Source organism: Marmota flaviventris, chromosome 8 (genome assembly GCF_047511675.1).
Source record: "Marmota flaviventris isolate mMarFla1 chromosome 8, mMarFla1.hap1, whole genome shotgun sequence".
Lineage (NCBI taxonomy): Eukaryota > Metazoa > Chordata > Mammalia > Rodentia > Sciuridae > Marmota > Marmota flaviventris.
This window is the reverse complement of record NC_092505.1, coordinates 29,454,716-29,474,566: the sequence shown is the minus strand read 5'-3', so window position 1 is coordinate 29,474,566 and position 19,851 is coordinate 29,454,716. Positions and strand designations below refer to the sequence as shown.

General features: G+C 37.6%; 1 pseudogene; it reads right to left on the bottom strand.

Moving 5' to 3' along the window:
* Positions 1-7,044: 7,044 nt before the first annotated feature.
* The window catches only part of LOC114087804 (GTP cyclohydrolase 1 pseudogene), a 110,315-nt pseudogene continuing 97,508 nt past the window's right edge, over positions 7,045-19,851 (bottom strand).

Sequence of the window (19,851 nt, the reverse complement as noted above, 5' to 3'; positions counted from 1 at the left end):
TAACCAAAGCTCCTTTGAAAATAATATATTTAGCATTGCTTATATTCCAAGGCACTGGCTTCTTCTGTAACACACTTTGAGAGGTATTAATATGAATGTTATGCTAATTTGTCTGCCTTTGACCTGGACTTTCCTTAAAACCCTAGAGGATTTTCAAGAGACCACTGCTTCATTAAACTAACTTGCAGAGCAAAGCTAACTCTAGTCTCTTATTTTATTAGGAGGGATTAATGTAAAAATGTATGCTAACAGTGAATCAACACAAGTTCTTTATCAAGTGTGGTTCAATTTAAGCATTAGTTGAGGTCTAGAGTAGTGGTTGAAAGGTGAAGTCAACCATCCTGAATTAAATTCCCAACCTTACTGATCACTAGTTGTGTCCCCTTAGGTATGTTATTACTTAGTCAATTTCAGTAAATGATATTACTTATTAATTTTATATGAATGTAATGGTTATGCAAATGTTCTAGAACAGTCTCTGGGACATAGAAGATTTTTAATATAAAGTTATTATTAACTGTGTCATTATTTCAGAACTTGGATTCATAGCAAAAACTGTGTAGAGGAAAATATAAACAAATAAGCAATTTGAAATTTTTCTCTGAGGGCAATACTAATGTTTTGGTACTTGGGATATAGTTTTTTGGTGAGATAGTTTAAAATATGCAAAATATGAGCCTTTTAAAATAAATATTTATGACAGATTTTGCTGATTGAGTTCATGGTAAGTCCTATGTCTTACAGTTACCAGCTGACATCCAAGGTTCTTAATCTGAGACAGTTACAGTCTAGCTTTTCAGGCAGGAAATGTTATCAATCATGACCACAAGTGTCCTCCAATAGTGAGCAGTAAGTGGTAGTCCACAAAGAGATTTAGAGGAAAGAAGTTATTATTAACTCAAAGTCATGATGGACTCACACCTAACTTTTGAGAAAAAGTGGACTTTAAAATGTGAATGGTTAAAGAAAATGTGGCATAAATACATAATGGAGTTTTATTCACCCATGAAGAAAAATGAAATTATGTCATTTGCAGAATGGAACTTGAAAACATCATGTTAAGCAAAATAAACTTAATGCAAAGATTCAAGGGTCATGGGTTTTCGCTCATATGTGGAAGCTAGAGAGAGAAAAAAATGAAAAGAAAAATCTCGTGAAAATTGAAGGGAAATCAGTAGAGAAGAGGAAAGGGAATGGGGGAGGGAGGAAGAGAGAGAAAGGCGAAATACTGTGGGATGATTTTGGCCAAATTATATTGTTATGTGTGTGCATGTACAGATATGTAAAAACAAGTCCCACCATTATGTACAACTATAACGCACCAAGAAAAAAATATGGGAAAAAAGAAAGGGTGGACTTTTATAGAATTTAATAGAAATTCATAAAATTTAAATTTATGAGTGTGTGGTTAAATATGAATAAAAAGCATAAAGGCAAGATTTTCAGCATGCCTTTGAGAAGCAAACACTCAACTTTTCAGTTGGAACGGAGTCCTTATAGGCGAGAAGAGGTTGAAGGTATTTCAGAGTTCTTGGATGCTAGGAAAGAAATATAATTTAATATACTAGATGATCAAGTGACATTTAGGCAAGAAATCTAAATTGAATTGTAAGCCCAAATTTAAAAATGGGTGAAGTAAAGACAAAGTTGTTAGTTATAAGGAGCTTCTCCATAGATTTCTCTATTATTAAAGATTCTACTATGAATATTAATATTAATATTATCATCATTATTTTTATGGTTCTGGGGATTGAACCAAAGCTAAGAAAAACTCTGCCAATGAGCTTCAGCCTCAGCCGTTTTTCTGTCTCTCCTTCTTCTTCATCCTTCTCTCTCTCTCACACACTCATTCTTTCTCGTTTTCTTTCTTTTTTATGGTTAAATTGTCACCTCCTAGACATCATATAAAGAAATTATGTCATCTACATTTATTACCAAGATGTCAGCTTCCCCCATATACATCTCCTATCATCTTTTCTGATCATCACTAATCTCTTTACCAGATTCCGTAACAAATTACTAATTTAAAGAATATAATGCTACTTTTACATCAGAGAACCTATGTCTACTGAAAAATCTCATCAGACAAGTTTCATCTTTCCACTCTGCCATATATCCATTCTGGAAATCAGGTTTCTCTAATCACTCTAATCACCTTTCCCCTGACCTCCAACACACACACACACACACACACACACACACACACTCACACACACACTTACACACGCCTTAGCCTTAGTAGACCTTTTCTCCTCATTTATGACTTTTCCACTCATCTCTCTGAAATATTCAATTCTTCCTTTTAAGGGACACTAGATGCTTTCTTCCTCAGGACAACCAGTTGCCAGCCTGACACCCAGATGTCACATGGTACCTGCTATCATCTAGTGGAGCAGTCATACTCTTTCTTAATGAAAGCTAGCTCTTCTCTTTTCCTGGGAATTTTTGCACTGATTATAGAAGAGAACAAACATCCTCCTTCAATTAAATTTGCGATAGTTTGGATGTATCTCCTCTCTGCAAATTTAGATGTTGTCAATGTAATAGTATTAAGAGGTAGGGACTTTAATAGGTGACTAGGCCATGAGGATTCCTTCTCACTCATGGTTGGCTTTAAGACCCTTACAAAAGACTCCACACAGCATCGATCTCTCCTGCCCTTCTGTCTGCTGTCACGTGAGAACATAGCATTTGTTCCCTCCAGAGGATGCAAAAATAAGATGCCATTCTGGACGCAGAGAACAGCTCCACCAAACAATCTGACCTCCCAGTGTCTTGATCTTTGATGCCCCAGCCTTGAGAACTGAGAGAAATAAATCTGTGTCCTTATAAATTATCCAGGAGCAAGGAGTCTGTTGTTACAACATAAAGGACAAAGACAAGGTTATAAACAATATGTACTCTATTGCTATTAAAGTAAAGCAGAGAAAAAAACAAGGAAAAAATTTCATGCCAAGTTAAATAAAAATTTTATGTAACTATGAATTATATAACTATGTAATTATATATGTGTAATGAGATTCCTTTTGTGTAGCAAAAAATGTACTCATAGAAATAGCTGACAGAATTTACAACAAATAGTAGTGGTTATCCTTTTGAGGATGATACAAAGGGACTTTTATTACTTATACTTCTGAATTGTGTGAATTTTTTATAATCCACATATGTTCATTTTATAACAATATGCAATTAATGTTTTCATTTAAAAAACAAATCAGATTACATCCATCTATTTTTATAGGACAAGTGTAGTGTGTACTTACTTTTCAGAAAATAAAGAAAATGCCATATTATTGTGTGTATAAGAAATACCATTTTCTGTGGGAGGAAATTAAACAATTTAGCTCCCAAGCTGCCCTATAAATAACTATTCCATACACATTTTACTAAAGAAATAGTGGCTTAAAGCATTTAATAACTTGTCCAAGGTCAGAAAGCTGGTAAATAATAAAGAAAAATCATGTGAGAGAGCCAGGATTCAATTAGTTTTGTTGTTGTTGAAGATTCTATCTCTTAGTTAAGAAATATTACTCAGTTCAAGATGAAATATTTTTTATGATTTGTTAGCTAATCAATATTTATTGTTTACACTACAGAAAAGTTGCATGGCTAAGGAATGACAGCAGTTAATGTACATAATTTTAAGACATATCTAGGTAAATTGTATGGTATCGCCTTATTCTGTTCATTATGTCTCTTGGATTGTCACATGGAAACCTCATTTTGTGAAATATGCCATTGAATCAGGCCCTTAGGGATTTAATGCTACTAAATGTTAGAGTGGGTCTTCAATTTGCTGATTTCACATAAAACCAATGAACTGTGTTAAGAATCCATGGAGAATACATTGGCATTTTCAGGATCCACTTGTGTGCTGCACATTGTGCCTGGATGGTATTCTTGTCCACACTGAAGTTGTTTCAAAGTGGAATTGATGAATGTATCAACAAAAGCAGATATTCCTATCGTTGTATAGAAGAAACTTGATTAAGTGGTGTTTTGTGATTAAGTCACAATTTTAAAAATTAAATTATTTTTACTGATACAATGAGACAAAATTATACTACTTATGGGGTGCATATTCTAATCTAATTATATCTATCTCCTCAAACATTTGTCAATTCCTTATGGTGAAATCTTTAAAATAATTTCTTCTAGCTTTTTGAAATCTATAGTACAAATTGTTCTCTGGAGTCACCCTCTTGTGCCATAGCACACCAGAATCCCCTTATTACCTGTAACTTGGTACCCAATGATAAAACTCTCTTTATTTTTTCTTTCCTCCCTGTACTTCCCAGCCTCTGGTACCCACCAATCTACTCTCAACTTCTATGAGAACAACTTCTTTAGATTTACTTCTGAGTGAGATTATGTGGTATTTGTCTTTGTCTGACCTATGTCACTTAATAAACTACAATTCTATTCATGCTGTCATAAACGATGATTTAACTTTTTGCATGGTTGCATTGTGTTCCCTTTTCTATATGTACACATGTGCATATACATACACATGCACATAAAACCACACTCACATACCCCTTATCCCTGAAAGCCCTTTCTTCTTTCTTCTAACTTATCCACTCTATTTCCCCCCAAATATCCATGCCCTCCTTCATGAAGTCTAGATGTCTTCTTCCTCAGGACTTCCAGTAGACATCCTGACACCCAGGTGTCAGATGGTATTCACTATCATCCACTGGTGCAGTAAGGCTATGATGAACTTGGAAGAGCTCATGTCCCTTTGACACCCTGATTTCATTTTCTTTGAATATATATCCAGTAGTGGAATTGCTGAATCATATAGTAGTTCTGTTTTTGTGTTTAAGGAACCTCCATACCATTTTGTATAATGGCTTTGCTAGTTTATATTCACACCAACAATATGCAAAGATTTCCTTTCCTCCACATCTTCACCAGAACTTGCTGTCTTCAGCCTTTTTGATAATAGCCATTCTTACTGGGGTGAGTTGAGCACTTAGAATTACACCTAGAAATGTCTAAATATTAAGCAGAATAATGTTATACTAGATTAGATTTCAAAAGGATCTAAAAATATCAACCAATATTGTGCCATAGAAACTTTAGATGCAGAGAAAGGCTAGAGAAAAGTAGCAGAAATTTTAAAAACACATACATACTCATAGGGGGGAAAAAAAACCCACATCTGCATCTTGCTCTCTTATAAGCTAAATGGCATTTCTGTGGCAGAGCTAGGACTACCATAGTTAAAGCAAGTAATGCAGTAAAAACATTTTTTAAGTATGGGATAAACTTGAAGAGTACTATGATAAACAAATAAGAAATTTCTTTGAGAAATATTTACGTTTGTGTTTTTGTGGGGAGCTTGGGGGCTTTTATTTACTTTGTTGTTATTGTTGTTTTTAATTTGACCCACTCTCTCCCAGTTGAGTAAATTTTAAGATAATTAGTAATAAGAAAACAGTTTCCTGGACTGTAACACCTATACCACCTGAAAAGACTTTCACTTGAAGACAAGACCACAAGGGAAACAGGACCAGAGCTCCCCAGTGCATGTTCATGGACACGGATTAGGCAGCTTTGAGAACAGTGGACACACCATAGCATGTGGGTTACTGCCACTTCCCTCTGTCCTCTGTCAGGTTCATGGAAGTTAGGGGTCTGCAGACCTGAAAGTGATGGGATTTCTTAAGAGTTTCTAGAAATGCTTAGAAAAATATTTTATAAATATCAAAATAAAAAAAAATGTTTTGAGGTAGGTACATGGAACACACAAAGTAAATTCTGAAGAAACTTCTAAAGGGACAGTGATTTGCAGTGTCAGTACTAAGCCTTATAAAATAACAGATTTGAAAAAAGGGCAAAAGTATCTACACTTGAAATGGTGTGATAGTCTCATCAAGGCACAGAAAGTTAAATATCTGAATCCCTGTCTGTTAACATCAGGGGAAAAAAAATAAAACCTCATAAATAACTCAGGAAATAATTTCCTATACTTGAATTTAAAAAAAAAAAAAAGAAGTTAGAAATTGTGCAGTTTTAACTCATAGTAAAATAGAAAACATAGCTCTTCCACCACTTTCCCTTGGTGACTAATACTGAAACTGGATGGTTGATAAATACATAAAAAATAAAATACCACTGGTGATTTAATAAACACAATCAAAGTGGAGCTGTGCCTGGCTTACAGATTCACTGAGCACTGAGCACTCTTCATAAATTATATGAACACTTCCAGCATTATATCATTTTAGTTGGTGCAGAATAAAACATCCCACTGGCCATAGTTCTCTTCCATGCTCCATGCTTCTGTGTTGATAAGACAGACTATTATAAGATTTCAACAAAATACGTGAATTCATCTCCTTCTCACTGAATAATCCTGGTTTGTGCATGTAGCCTACGTTATCAGCAGTTCACTTTATATGTTGCCACTAAAAGTAGGCAAGAAGAAAGCAGATTGCTTACCTCTTTGTTACTATTTTTTTTTTGTGTTTTCTGTAAATAATTTTAAATAAAATTAGTGATGAGGAATGTTATGGTTTGGATGTGAGGTGCCCTCCCCCTGCCACCCTGAAAGCTCAAATGTGAGATAATGCAAGAAAATTTGGAGGAGAAATGATTGGGTTATAGCCTTAACCTAATCAGTGAATTAATCCCTGATGGGATTAACTCGGGTGGTAAGGGTGTAGCTGGAGCAGGTGGGAATTAGGGCATGGCTTTGGGTATATATTTGTATCTGGAGACTGGAATCTCTCTCTCTGCTTCTTGATCACCATGATGTGAGCTGCTTCCCTCCGCCACACACTCTGCCAATGATGTTTAGCCTCATCTCAAGCCCCAAGAAATGGAGACAGCCTTCTATGGACTAAGACCTCTGAAACCATGAGCCCTCAAATAAACTTTTTCTCCTCTATGATTGTGCTGATTGGGTCCTTTAGTCACAGCAGCGAAAAAGCTGACTAAAACAAGGAATAAGATTCACATCTATAAAAATTGAAAATGAAATGTACAATGAAGAAGACACTGGCGGTGTGGTATGCATTACTTTGCACTGGCTGAAGTTCAGCTCTGAATGAGACTCAAAAACTCTCCCCACATCTTTGGGTCTTCCTGAAGATGTGACACTGGTCACAGTTATGCTGTTTATTTTTGGCACCCTTTGAAATCCCATACAGGTGTGTGGCTTCTACCACTACTCTGACTTTAGCAGGTTGCAAGGCTTCTGTGATTGCCACAGCAATTTTATTTCATGAGGTTCTCTTGAACTTGCACTCTCCTACTATAGATATCTACAACCCTTCCAAGCTTGCTGAGACCAATGATTTACTTGGTAGGAAAATAACAGGTAGGGATATTTCCATCAAATGGAACCAGATGATGTTCACACATAGAAAATATCTATGTCCTTCACAATCGCCATATCATCATGATCTTCATCAAATAGATCACGGTTAAGGACATCTGAGATGTCTCTTGGTAGCCCTTGGTGAAAAACTGCATGGACACAGATGCCTATTAGGACCATTTGAGAAGTCCCTTCCACTGCAGGTTGGTGCTTAGCTAGTTCAGGTGTACCAGTAAGCAGCCACCAGATTAGGGAGGTTGAGCTAGTCATCCTCTGCATCACAGGGCCCCTGGTCCTTACAACAATGGGCGGACTGGAGGCTTGGTCATCAGGGATTCTCTGCCTACAGGCTTGGCCCAGGCCACAAAGGCTCCCACTTGGGAAACCCACTGGCGTTCTGCTGTGGCATTTCTGCCACACTTCTGGGCCCTTTTCCTTAGACCCATCACCACCTCTCCAGGGAGACCCAGGGCACTTCAGGGATGTAAAACTTTGCATACTGCCATGGGCAATGACTTGTGGCCTGAGTCACTTAAGGAAGGTAGATGACCTGCCAGACATGTGCTGAGTCAAGGGCACCACAGACTCCAAATAGGCTGTTTTTGAGCTCATTTTTATTTTCTTCTGTTTGGTCTATCCTGTTATTGATGCCTTCTATTGCATTTTTAATTTTGCCAAAGGTATTTTCTTGATTCAAAAATTTCCATTTGAGTTTTTAAAATTGCTACTTTTTGTTGTGCTTCTCTGATACAGCATTGAATCGTTTGTCAGCATTTTCTTCAAGTTCCATAAAGCAATTGTTTTAAATTTTCTTAGAGTTCTCCCACACCAATGACATTCTGGTTTGTTGCTGGCACTTTATTTGACTATTAGACTAGGTCATGGTTTCATTTAGGCTCTTGATGCTTGTTGTGTGTGACATCATTTGGGCATAGATGGATTAGGTGTTTATTTCAGTCTTCCTAACCAAGCTTTGTTCCTGTCTGTGTTACTAGTAATGTTAAGCAGGATGATTGCTTTTTCTAAGCCTGTAGCTATTTCCATGATCTCAGTACTGGATGTTGCCCAGCTCTGGTTTTCTGAGGGTCTACTGTTTGTGGGTTGTCACTGTTTCTGCATTAAAGGGTGATCAAAGCCCGGGTTTGTCCCTAATACACTCTTGACGTGTTGTTATAAATGAAGCAGGGGAGTATCCAGAAAAAGTGGTCCATCTCCACAAGCCTGTCCTTGGGGTTGACATAGGCCCAGTTGCCTTATCCACAATTCTAGGCTGTGCCCAGGCCACTGCAGGATTCTGCTCAACTCTGGAAAGAATGGCCATGGGTGGACTAGCCCTGGCTCTTATGCCATGCCTATGGCTATCAACACCATGAAGTTGTGTCACACCCTGAGCCCACAGCCCACCAAGACCAGTACATACTGTGGTAAAACTAAGGCTGGAGTTATTATGGTCTATCTATTGCTAAGGTGGGCTCATGGTCCAAGACTACTGCAGTCAGTCACAGGTGATGCTGATTGCAATGAAAGCCTGATAGACTGGAGTTGAGTGGCTTTTCCCAACACTGGAGCTATTCTAGAGGCACGGTCCCCAGGTTCTGTCTCCAGACTTTGTCCCTATTAAGACCTGTCCAGTGTTGGGTTTTACCATCCCATCATTTAATTTCAGGGGAAAGGTCTATACTTAATACCATGACCCCACTGTTCAATGGATAAGATCCTGCTCCACACTTTGTTGCCCAAGGTTGTATTGTTAGTGAAGGCAGCCCCTTGCCCATCAAGGCTGATGTGAAGCTAGGGCACACCTGAATCTCAAAGCTGCAAGGAACTTCACCATCTCTCAAGGGTCACCAAGTACCAGGCCACAGCTGGTATTGATGCAGGAGGGGTTTTGACCTGCCAAGGTGCCATCTCCTCCTATCGTGGAGGGGTTTTAGAGCTTCATCTAGAAGTGCTGGCCTGAGCCTGGTGATAACTGTGCTATAAGAGGTTGGGGGCCAGGTAGTGTAGATAGTTCCCTGATCATCAGGGCTAACACAAAGCTGGATTGCATCTAAGTGTCCCCTGTCTTTGAGGAAAGGAGGACTGCCCCAGGCCATCTCCAAATCTGGAAATGATGCAGACCAAAACTTCACTGTGTCCCAGTGGATTGTCTAGAGGTTCCTTCTGTAAGCTCTGATCTGTGCACTGGGTCTTTGGTTTCTGGTGGGTACTGGGTCTCACTGTGGCAGGTTGGCACTGGGCTCTAAGACTAAACCCTGTGCTACCTTTTATGCCCTACACCTCAGTGAGTGAAGTCTACTCCCTGCTCTGCAGTCTGGGTTTGGGGGGTTGGAGGGTGGAGGAAGTTTACTTGTCACCTGGTTAGTACAGTTCCAATAGTTCAGTCCATGGCTATTGTCCTGGCAATTGCTGCCATGGAGCTTTGCCCAGCACTAAGTTTCACCATAGTGAGCCTGGTGCTGAGTTTCCAGACTGAGGCCTGGATCTAATTTTTGATACCTCCTCTGAGTGGGAAACATCTTTCTCCATGCTGGGCTGCTGGGCATTATGGGAGAGGTGACAAGGGAAGCTCCCTGATTCCTGCTTTCTTCAATGAATCTTTTTATTCTGTTGTACTAAAATCAAACACTATAGTTTCCTGCCTCTTTTCCTTAGCTCTTGTGAATGTAGTTTGGTGCATAGTTATTCAACTTGGTATGTTGGTGGATAGTTGATGGCTAGAGAATCTTACTCAGCCACATTTTTGCTCCACCTCCTAGGTTACCATTTCCTAAGTTCAGAGGAAAGACCATTAAGTACCTAGTTTAGATAATTTTTTTATAAATCGAAGCCAGTAAATCCCTGCCAGTCAACCTGATGATTAATTCTGGAATTGGAATATAGTGGAGAAATCAAATTAGAACACAATCACACTAACTTTAATAAAAATGCAACTAAAAACATTTATTGAGTTAGTTATGTATGCCAAGCACTGTGCCAGTTGCTAGGGATACAAAGATAAATTGGGCATGGTTCCTTTCCTCAAGGAGATTATAGTCTCAGGGTAAAACAGGTGAACAGGAAAGCATATCTGGCACAGTAATATCATTTCAGAGTCAGTAGTTTCATTGAGCATGCAGAAGTTTAAGACATATCTAAGTAAATTGTATGGCATCTGCCTTACTCAGTTCATTATGCCTCTTGGATTGTCACGTGAAAATCTCATTTTGTGAAATAGGCCATTGATCAGACCCTTAGGAATTTAATGCTGTGAGTGGGCCCTCAATTTGCCAATTTCACATAAACCCATGTATACATGTATCAAAACGTTACATTGTACCCCATAAGTAATATAATTTTTGTTTTATTATATTAGTAAAAATAATTTTAATTTTAAAAATTGTTACCTAAATGCCACGTAATCAAGTTTCTAATGACAGAGAGGGTGATGAGATAGCAAGGAAGAAAAGGTGAAGTGGCAACATTCCAGTGGAAATAGAAAAAAAAAATGGAATATAGAACAGAGATGGTCAAATTTACCTGACACTGAAGGGCCTTGCTCTCTAAAACAGCTATGAAAAATCACAAGAATGAGTTCAGAAATAACTTGAAAAATATTAACAGTGAGTTCAGAACTTCACTATAGCATTCACCTAAAAAACAACTGGTGTGTTTGTCATATTTATCCAGGGAATAAGATGTGTGTGGATAGGTTGAGCATCCCTAATCTAAAAATCAAAAATCCTGAATACTTCTGAGCCTTGACATAATACTATAAGTAGAAACTACAGATGACCACACACAACAGGTTGCAACCAAAATGCAGGTACCCCATATATAAACTATCAATTACTTTTAGGCTACATGTATGGTGTCCATAAAACATACATTAATTTTGAGTTTAGACTTGGGTCCTCCTCCCAAGTCATCTCATTATATGCATGTGAATATTCCAAAATCTGAAAAGATCTGAAATTCAAAACACTTTGATCTAAAGATGGGGGAGGTTGGAGGGAGTTGAGATATTGTTGGATTTTATAGACTTAGCTCATGTTAATTTGGACACTAACAAGTCCCAAATCTGTAGAGTAGTCTGCTAAGCTAGAGACTCAGGCAAGAGTTGATGTTGCAATTCAAGTCTGAGGACAAACTGAAGGCAGAATTTCCTTTTCCTTAGAGAGTTCATAGAACCTAAACTCTATTAGGATCTTCAACTGATTAAAAAAGGTCCACACACACTAAATTATTTGTCTTAGTCAAAGTGAACTGATATACTCATTAACCTCATCTGAAAATACCTTTACAACAACATTCAGACTAATGTCTCGATGTGATGGCCTAGTTAAGTTGACACATAAAGTTAACATCCAATCAGGCTATATAAAATCATACAATTAAAACCGAAGGGGTTATGGAGAAAATTGGCTTAGAAGGACCAAAAATTTCATAGGTGACTCACTCCAAAAAATCAATACCTGTTAGAAATAATAGGGCACTTTTATGTACAATAAATTGTTGGGAATGCATAGATAAATACTAGGGTCAGTATGTCACTTCACTCTGAAATCATGGAAGCTTATTTGTAAAATGTGTGTTAGAAGATATTATTGCTTGGATCTGAAATGTCTCTAAAAGCTCAGGTGTTGAGGGCTTGGTCTTTAATTTGGTAGAGTTCAGGAGTTGAGCTTTTGGGAATGATTGGGTCATGAGGATTCTGACCCTATTAGTGGATTAATCTCCTCACAGTTGAATAGACTCTTGGGAGGTGGTAAAAAGTACAGAAGTGTGACCTCGTAAAAGGAAGTGGGTCCTTGGAGGCATACCCTTGGGGATTTTATCTTGCCCTCCCAGTCTCTCTCTCTCTCCTTCCTGGCTGCCATGAGGTAAAAGCTCTGCTCACCATGTCCTCTCTACATGATGTTCTTCCTCACCACAGGCCCATAGCAAGGGAGCCAGCTGATTGTGGATTGAAATTTCTGAAACCAGGAGTCAAAATAAATCCTTCTCCTCAAAGTTGTTTAGGTCAGACATTTTGGTTACAGCAATGAAAAGCTGACAAACGCAGAAGGGTTGCAGCGCATAAATTATGGTGATATGGTGAAAGGAAAGTTAGTTAAAATTAGTGAGAAAGTTATAATGCAAAATGTGGATGGGTGGGGCTTTTAACACACATATGTGTCAGAAATAATTGGGCTGGGGTTGTGGCTTAGCAGTAGCATACTTGCCTGGCATGTGTGAGGCACTGGGTTTGATTCCCAGCACCACATAAAAATAAATAAAATAAAGGACGATCAACAACTAAAAAACAATGTTTAAAAAAAATCAAAAATAATTATACTAAGGTTTATGCCAGGAGGTAAGTGATAGATAGAATTAACAGAATTTTATGCTGTCATCAATATTCTTTTTTGTCAAAAAGTCAAAGTCATTGCTGAAATTGAAAGGGAGAATCTGATAGTGTATCTATGCCTGCTTCAAACACAGTACATTGTTTGGTAAGGATTCACTGAATGAGTGAATGAATAAATAACAATAGATTTTTATACTGACTATAAATGGAACAATTTTTGTATCATATGTAGAATTTTAAATTGGCAATGTTTGCTTGCCTGGGTTAAAAAGATGAGGGTTGCGTTGATTCAAGGTAGGGAACCATAAATATTCTAGCAAAAGAAAGAATTGTGTACTGTGTAGCCCAATCTGAACACAAAAGGAGGTAAACACAGGTGAATTCTAGAGGAAGAATAAGAAAGAGAGAGAGGGATGAAAAATGTCAGGGCAATGAGCCTCCTAATGAAGGCAGAGTGCTGCAGTGAAGATAGAGTGTACAGAGCTAAAGGCTTTGAATGGGTGGCCTAGCATATCCCTGGATTTCTTCTCAGACATAATGTACATCATAGCCACAGCTCCCAGACTCTCTGGTGGGGGACAACAGCTGTTACTATAATTCCTGTCTCTTGATAAGAATTATCTAGGTAGTTGGGTAGGAGTGAGTCCATGAGGAAGTCAGACTAAAAGGTGATGGAGAAATTAGCACTTTCAATATTTTACCATAGTACCATGGATATCATAAGCAATCATATTTACCTTAAAATAGAGCCAAGCGCTTTCTAACAATCTGTACCATAAGAAAATGGAATGGGCTGCATTTTGAGATCTGATATGCACTTTTCCAGGGTACACAATAATGCTCTGGCTGCTCTTAATATTAGCTGTTACTAACAATAGGTTGTGGTTAAAGGTATTATTAAATTACTGGAAAATTGGATTGGATGTTACTCAAGGAACAAAAAATTAACTGATTTGTACATTTTGTGAGGTTATTAAATAATTGATCACAATATATTGAATAGTTCACATATTTTTTACTTTTCTTTAATTGGCAATGTACACATAGATATACATATGCAATATATATATACGCCAAAGTCTACCACTCAGTTTCCTAAATATGCAAAATGAAAATAAAACATTTTCAGCTTTTTGTAGGCAGATTAAAGGGCTGAATTTAACATCTGAGAGAGTACAAAGCACCATCAGAGATAGCAAGTTTCACTCTACTCCTCTCAGGCTTAGCAACATTGAGGATGTCTACTGGTCAGGATGCTAGGACCCAGGTCTTGATATATTATAACTTCCTCAAAATGAGAAGCTTAAGAAATCCTTCAACTGTACTTTGCTAACACTGCCCACTGACCATACCTTTTAACTTTAGCATACATAGGAATAATCTGGGGCACTTATTTAAAACACAGAGCCCTGGGCCCTAGACTGAGAAATTCTTATTTGTAGATGTGGGATGAGGAGTTGAATCTGTAGTTTTGATCAGCATTGCAGAGACTTTAATGTGGTAGTTTGTGGGCCAGTTTGAGAAACACTAGCCTAACATGATCAATCCAAACAGTTGATCAATTTGGTCACATGTCATTGTAACTAATTAATTTTTTTTATCCATTTAATCTCATTAATCTGAAAGATCAGTTAACTCATATGACTATAAGCATAAACAGAACCTCACTGTAAGGCCTTAAAGAGTTGATTTTTTTTTTTTAACTTTCAGACTGCTCAATTGCTAGGTTTATAAAATAGTAACTGTATTTCCTCCCGGTGTTGTTTAAAGAAAGAACTATTAAAACATTACAAAACAAGTTTTAAATGTGAACACTTAATGGCAGAATACTGTCAGCATATTATGGAAATTAAATAATTAGTATGAGGGGAATTGATTTCAGTGTTGTATAAAAGTACATGTTTCTGCTCGACAAGGAGTAACTCGAATTCTGATATGATTTGATCTACTATTTTTATACTGAATATGCATTACTGGAAATAGGTCACAGCAGGAAGACAGATTAAGGCAGTTTAAAGTAAAATAGAAACTGTAGAAACTATAAAAAAATAAATTTGCAATTACAATAAGAGAGCAGAGCTGTCTGCTTTTCTTTGTTTACTCAGTAGCCAATATAATCCTCCTCTGTTTCACACACACACAGTTAACCCTTAGGTAACCACAAGTCACATTCCACGTTCTCCAATGGAAAGGGCATTTTTTCTTTCTGATTTCAATATTAGTACAAAGTATGTTTATCATTCTGTCAGTTAATGTGGAACTGAGTGCTCTATAAATATTAAACTTAAGAAACCATAATCTGGGCCAATGTAAATTAGAAGACAGATAAGAATCCAGAACAACAATCAAAGGCATTGAGGAGGGGTGAAAAGGGCAAGATAAAAACGTGAGAGGTATGTAGAAATTATAGCAAATATACAGTAGTAAGAGTTTTTGATGCCTGAGTATCGACGTGGAAGCATAAATTATTTGACTGTGGTATTTTAATGGGTGTTTCCTTAAACATTGTTTTGGAAAGAGTAATTTCCTACCACAGTGTTTCTTGAACACCATTCTCCTGACACTGGTTATTTTGTTATTCTTCTAAGGTCCCCCTTAGGTTTTTGTCTCATAATGCTTGTTTTAGTCAGCGTTTTCACTGCTATGACTTAAAGATCTGACAAGAATAGTTTTAGAAGAGGAAAAGTTTAGTGGGAGCTCATGGTTTCAAAAGTCTCAGTCCATAGACAGTAAGCTCCATTCTTCCAGGCTTAAGGTGAAGCAAAATATCAAGGTGGAAGAGAGTGGTGAAGAGAAGCAGCTCACATGATGATCAGATAGCAGAGTGAGAGACACTCCACTCACCAGATACAAATATATAAGGCATTGCCCACCTCCTCCAGTCAGACCCTACCCTCCTTCAGTTACCATGAAGTTATTCTCATGAGGGGATTAATTCACTGATTGGATTAAGACTTTCATAACCCAATAATTTCTCCTCTAAGACTTCTGGCATTATCTCACACATGAGCTTTTGGGGGAGACATTTCACATCTACACCATAACAGTGCTTAATGTTTTTCCTTTCTGGAACTCTCTTCCACCAGATGAAGCCAAAACGTTCATTTTCATATTTTAAACAAATCCTTGAATAGTATCAGCTTCTGGGTGAAGTATCTGTGACCTCTCCATCTAAAATAATATTTTGGGATTTGGGGCAGTGGTCACTGTCTGCTATATAGGAAATTTGGCCTCCTCAGGGAGAGTTCCCTGAGATAGATGAGTTATACTTCATCCATAAATGACAGACTGATAGTATTCTGAGGATACTGCATAGAACTGTGTCTAGAAAGTTAACAGTCACACATTACAGAATGAGAAATGACCCAACTAAATCCAGATAAGTTTTCATGGCCGGCCCTCCTAATCTGGAAAGCCCCCTAGACTTTTCATGGAAACCAGGTAAGATTTAAGAGATGTTATGATGGCAATATGGCAGCAAATGTCCCTGATTATGAAGAAATCCTTCACCCGAGGTTCTAGCCAAAAAAAATTCCACTACAATTAGTCCCAGAGCAGCTTGAAACTACAAGTAAATATGTCTTTTTTGTGGCACAGAGCCACTTTCTCCAGCCGTCTACCCCTGCTCCAGGTATCTTAAATTCACATGGAGCTGCTGTAAGCAGAAAAACCAAAGGATAAAGCCCAGGAGTCTCTGTGTCCCAAGGGAAACAGGTCATATGCCTCCTGTCCAACTATGCTGAAGAAGTCCCATCAGGAGAAGGACTTAATCTTTTATGGTTCTGTTGGATACAGGAATCCAAATAACCATTCTACCAGGCTCCATTGGGGGAAATCCTGCTTTCAACTGATAGTTAATGGAAGCTGACAAAACCTGTGGGTAGGACCATTTGGGTCTATTCAGTGGTCTCCACCATATACGGTAAATACTGAATACACAGAACATCTCTCAGTCTTGAAGATTTACACACAAAAATGATAGTGGACCATCCCCACCCAATCTTTTTTTGTCCTTTCTTGAGTATTCTAATAAAAACAGTATAAAATTTCAGGTAAAGGAAGAATATTGGTGTTTTGAGTAAGAACATAAAAGTAGCAAGGATAATAAGTGATGCAGTGTGTTAATAAAACATCCCTGTGCCCTTAGTGAGGGGAGCTGAAGAGCAATAATCAATTGAATTCAGTTGTTCTCCTATAGCCTATAGACACAATTTTTCTAGACATAGTGATTGTAACTGAGGTTATCCTCCAGCCCCCATACTGAGGAATAAACTCAGGGCCTCATTCATGCTAGGTAGGCACTTGACCACTGAGCTATAGCCCTAGAAAAATCGGCACTGATGTCAATGCCTTCTTTTCTATTCCAGTGGAACCAAAGAATTAAGATCAGTTCTTGGTGGTCATTGTCATGTCTTTTGAGGCAAATCAAAAATGCACCTTCCCAAAATATGAAGGATTGTTGAGATACAGGTAATTAAGAAGAAGCAGATGCAAGGAAGCCCTATGTCTCTCTTCTGTCTAAAATCAAAATATAGATTTACAAAGATAAAAGGTATTTTGCCTGATACCCTCTCTACCAGGGAGAACAAGTCAAAGACAATATTAGACACTACCAGCCCTTAGATGGTATCAAAGGAATCTATATGAAAAATTTGTACTAATTAGCCTTTATGTGTCAACTATTGCCACCCATGAAGACTCAGATTCCTTTCTTTTGTCACTTCTCTAAAAATTAAAAAAAAAAAGTGTTGTTCTTTGTAAAGACACTGTAGAATCTGAAATTCAAAGCCATTTCTTTGAGAATTACTCAATTCTTGGCTATCTCCCAGTTATAAATGAAACAGATAAATAAATTTCCATTTGTTTTTCTTTTGTTAATCTGTTTCTTATTACATGTTTCCATTCCAACTCATGAGGTTTGAAGAAGAAGTTTTCTTCACCTACATGTTCATGCTGAGCAAGCCTCTAACGAGAAAGCCACTGAAAAGTGTCAGGCAAGGGAGAAATTTATTAACAGGTCACTAAAGGAAAATACTGTGTGTATAGAAAATTCAACAACAATGGGGAGTGTTTTTGTCAGCTTTTTTGCTGTTGTGACCGAAGAGCCAACAAGAACGATTTTAGTGGAGGAAAAGTTTATTTTGAGGCACATGGTTTTAGAGGTCTCAGTTGAAAGCAGCTCAGAACTTGACAACCAGGAATCAGAGAGACTTCTCCTCTCACAAGGACAAAATATACTTCCCAAAGCCATTCTCCAATAACCTACCTCCTCCAGTTACATCCTATCTACCTAGAGTTAATCCCTCTCAAGGGATTAATGCACTGATTAGGTTAAAATTCTCATAACCAATCATTTCACCCCTAAAGTTTCTTGTATTTTCTCACACATGAGCTTTTGGGGGCTACCTAATATCTAATCCACAAAGGGGAGATTATTACAAACTTTCTGGATGTCCATCAAGTCTACAATAAATGTCATTCAAGAATACATGTGCATGTTGGCTAGATAACAATCCTCACATATAATGCCATCCTGCCTCAGAATTAATACAGGCTACCTCAAATGTACCTTCTCTATGGGATTCCCACTGCTCTTTTCCTCCCTCCCTAACTCTTTAATCTTACCTTTCCAGCACCATCCACTAAATTTAATCCCAAACCAAGTCATGGCACCCCTCCCTCCCTCCCTCCCTTCCTTCCTTCCTTCCTTCCTTCCTTCCTTCCTTCCTTCCTTCCTTCCTTCCTTCTTTCCTTCCTTCCTTCTTTTATTTCTTTCTCTCTTTCTTTCTTCCCAACTTGACCTGGGTGATCAAGTATTTCTGTTTCTGTGAAGTTTTTGTTTGTTTGCTTGCTTGTTTTCTGTTATTAACCTTGTGGTCTACCTCACAAACATCCATGTTTATTTCTGTCTCTCTCTATGAAAGTGGAGTAAGACAAAGAGAGTTGATGGTGACACAATTAAGGCAACAGAAATAGGATTTGAAAGAAGATGTTGCTGAAATTGCTGCTTTTGATGTGGTGTGCTGAAATGGGAAAACCCTAGTTAGCAAGCACCATAGGGAACAGAGGGAAGTGGAAGGTCTTAAGACGACATCCAAGGACTCTAAGGCCTTCTCTGCCAGAGTGTCATCTTCTGAGGTTGGGAATACAGAAGAAAAAGGAAATTTGGGATGGGAGAAGTGAGATAGAAAAGGAAAGGCAGTAGAGAGTAGGGAAGGGACAGTAAAGATCAACAACAGGACAAGCAAGTAGGCAGCCATTTGAACAGCCTAGGCATGTATGAGACAGTCCCTGTTTCTCAGAAAGGGTGTAATTCTCCATCTTGCAGAAAACAACTGCATGGTCCCTAATCCAGTTTGCTCCCACTGCAGGACAAATGAAATATCAAAAACCAATCAAGAGGAGCTTATCAACTTCTCATTACTTGACTTACTTCTTACTGCTATAAGACTTAAATGGCACTCTTGCCCCTCTCAGGCACACTGTGCTGGGAATTCTGAATATTTATCTCACTTTCCCTTTTTTATAAAGTTCCTGCTCATTTGTTTACTTCCTCAACCGAGTTCATGTGTTCATTTTCTGATTCTGCTAGCAATAGAGGGAAAGTGATCAGTTTAAGTTTGACCTATGAAAAACAGGTTAGCTTGTATTTTCCTTTCCTCTTAGCTATAACCATTCTTGTCAGTATATACACTGAGTACCATACATTTTCTGTAGGAATACCGTTATTTTAAAGCTATATAAAGAAAACTGCAAATGAAACCCACTTGTAAGGACTGTGCATGATCAGAGTTTTGTTCTTTGAGATAATCAGATTTTATGACTTTTATAAAGCTATCTTTTCTTTGAATTTAGAAATATAGTGAGGTTATCCAAAGATAAATTATTCATTGTGTCCTTTATTTTCCTTAAAGAACTTTATGTAGTCAAGAATTGTCTTTCCTAAAACAATAGCTCATGATGAGATATTTATTTGACTTTAATGTCTTTGTACCACATCCTCTTAGCACCTACAACACTGACCTGATATCAGCTCACTTGAAATTGAGAATAAGATACTGAATAATATATATTAATACTTTTTATTCCTATATTACTTTCTTGCTGTGAAAAGTCTAATGATTTTTTTGAAACAAAACCAGATAATTTGCTCTCAGAATTTTAATTATTAATTCAATACAGATTTATTATATAT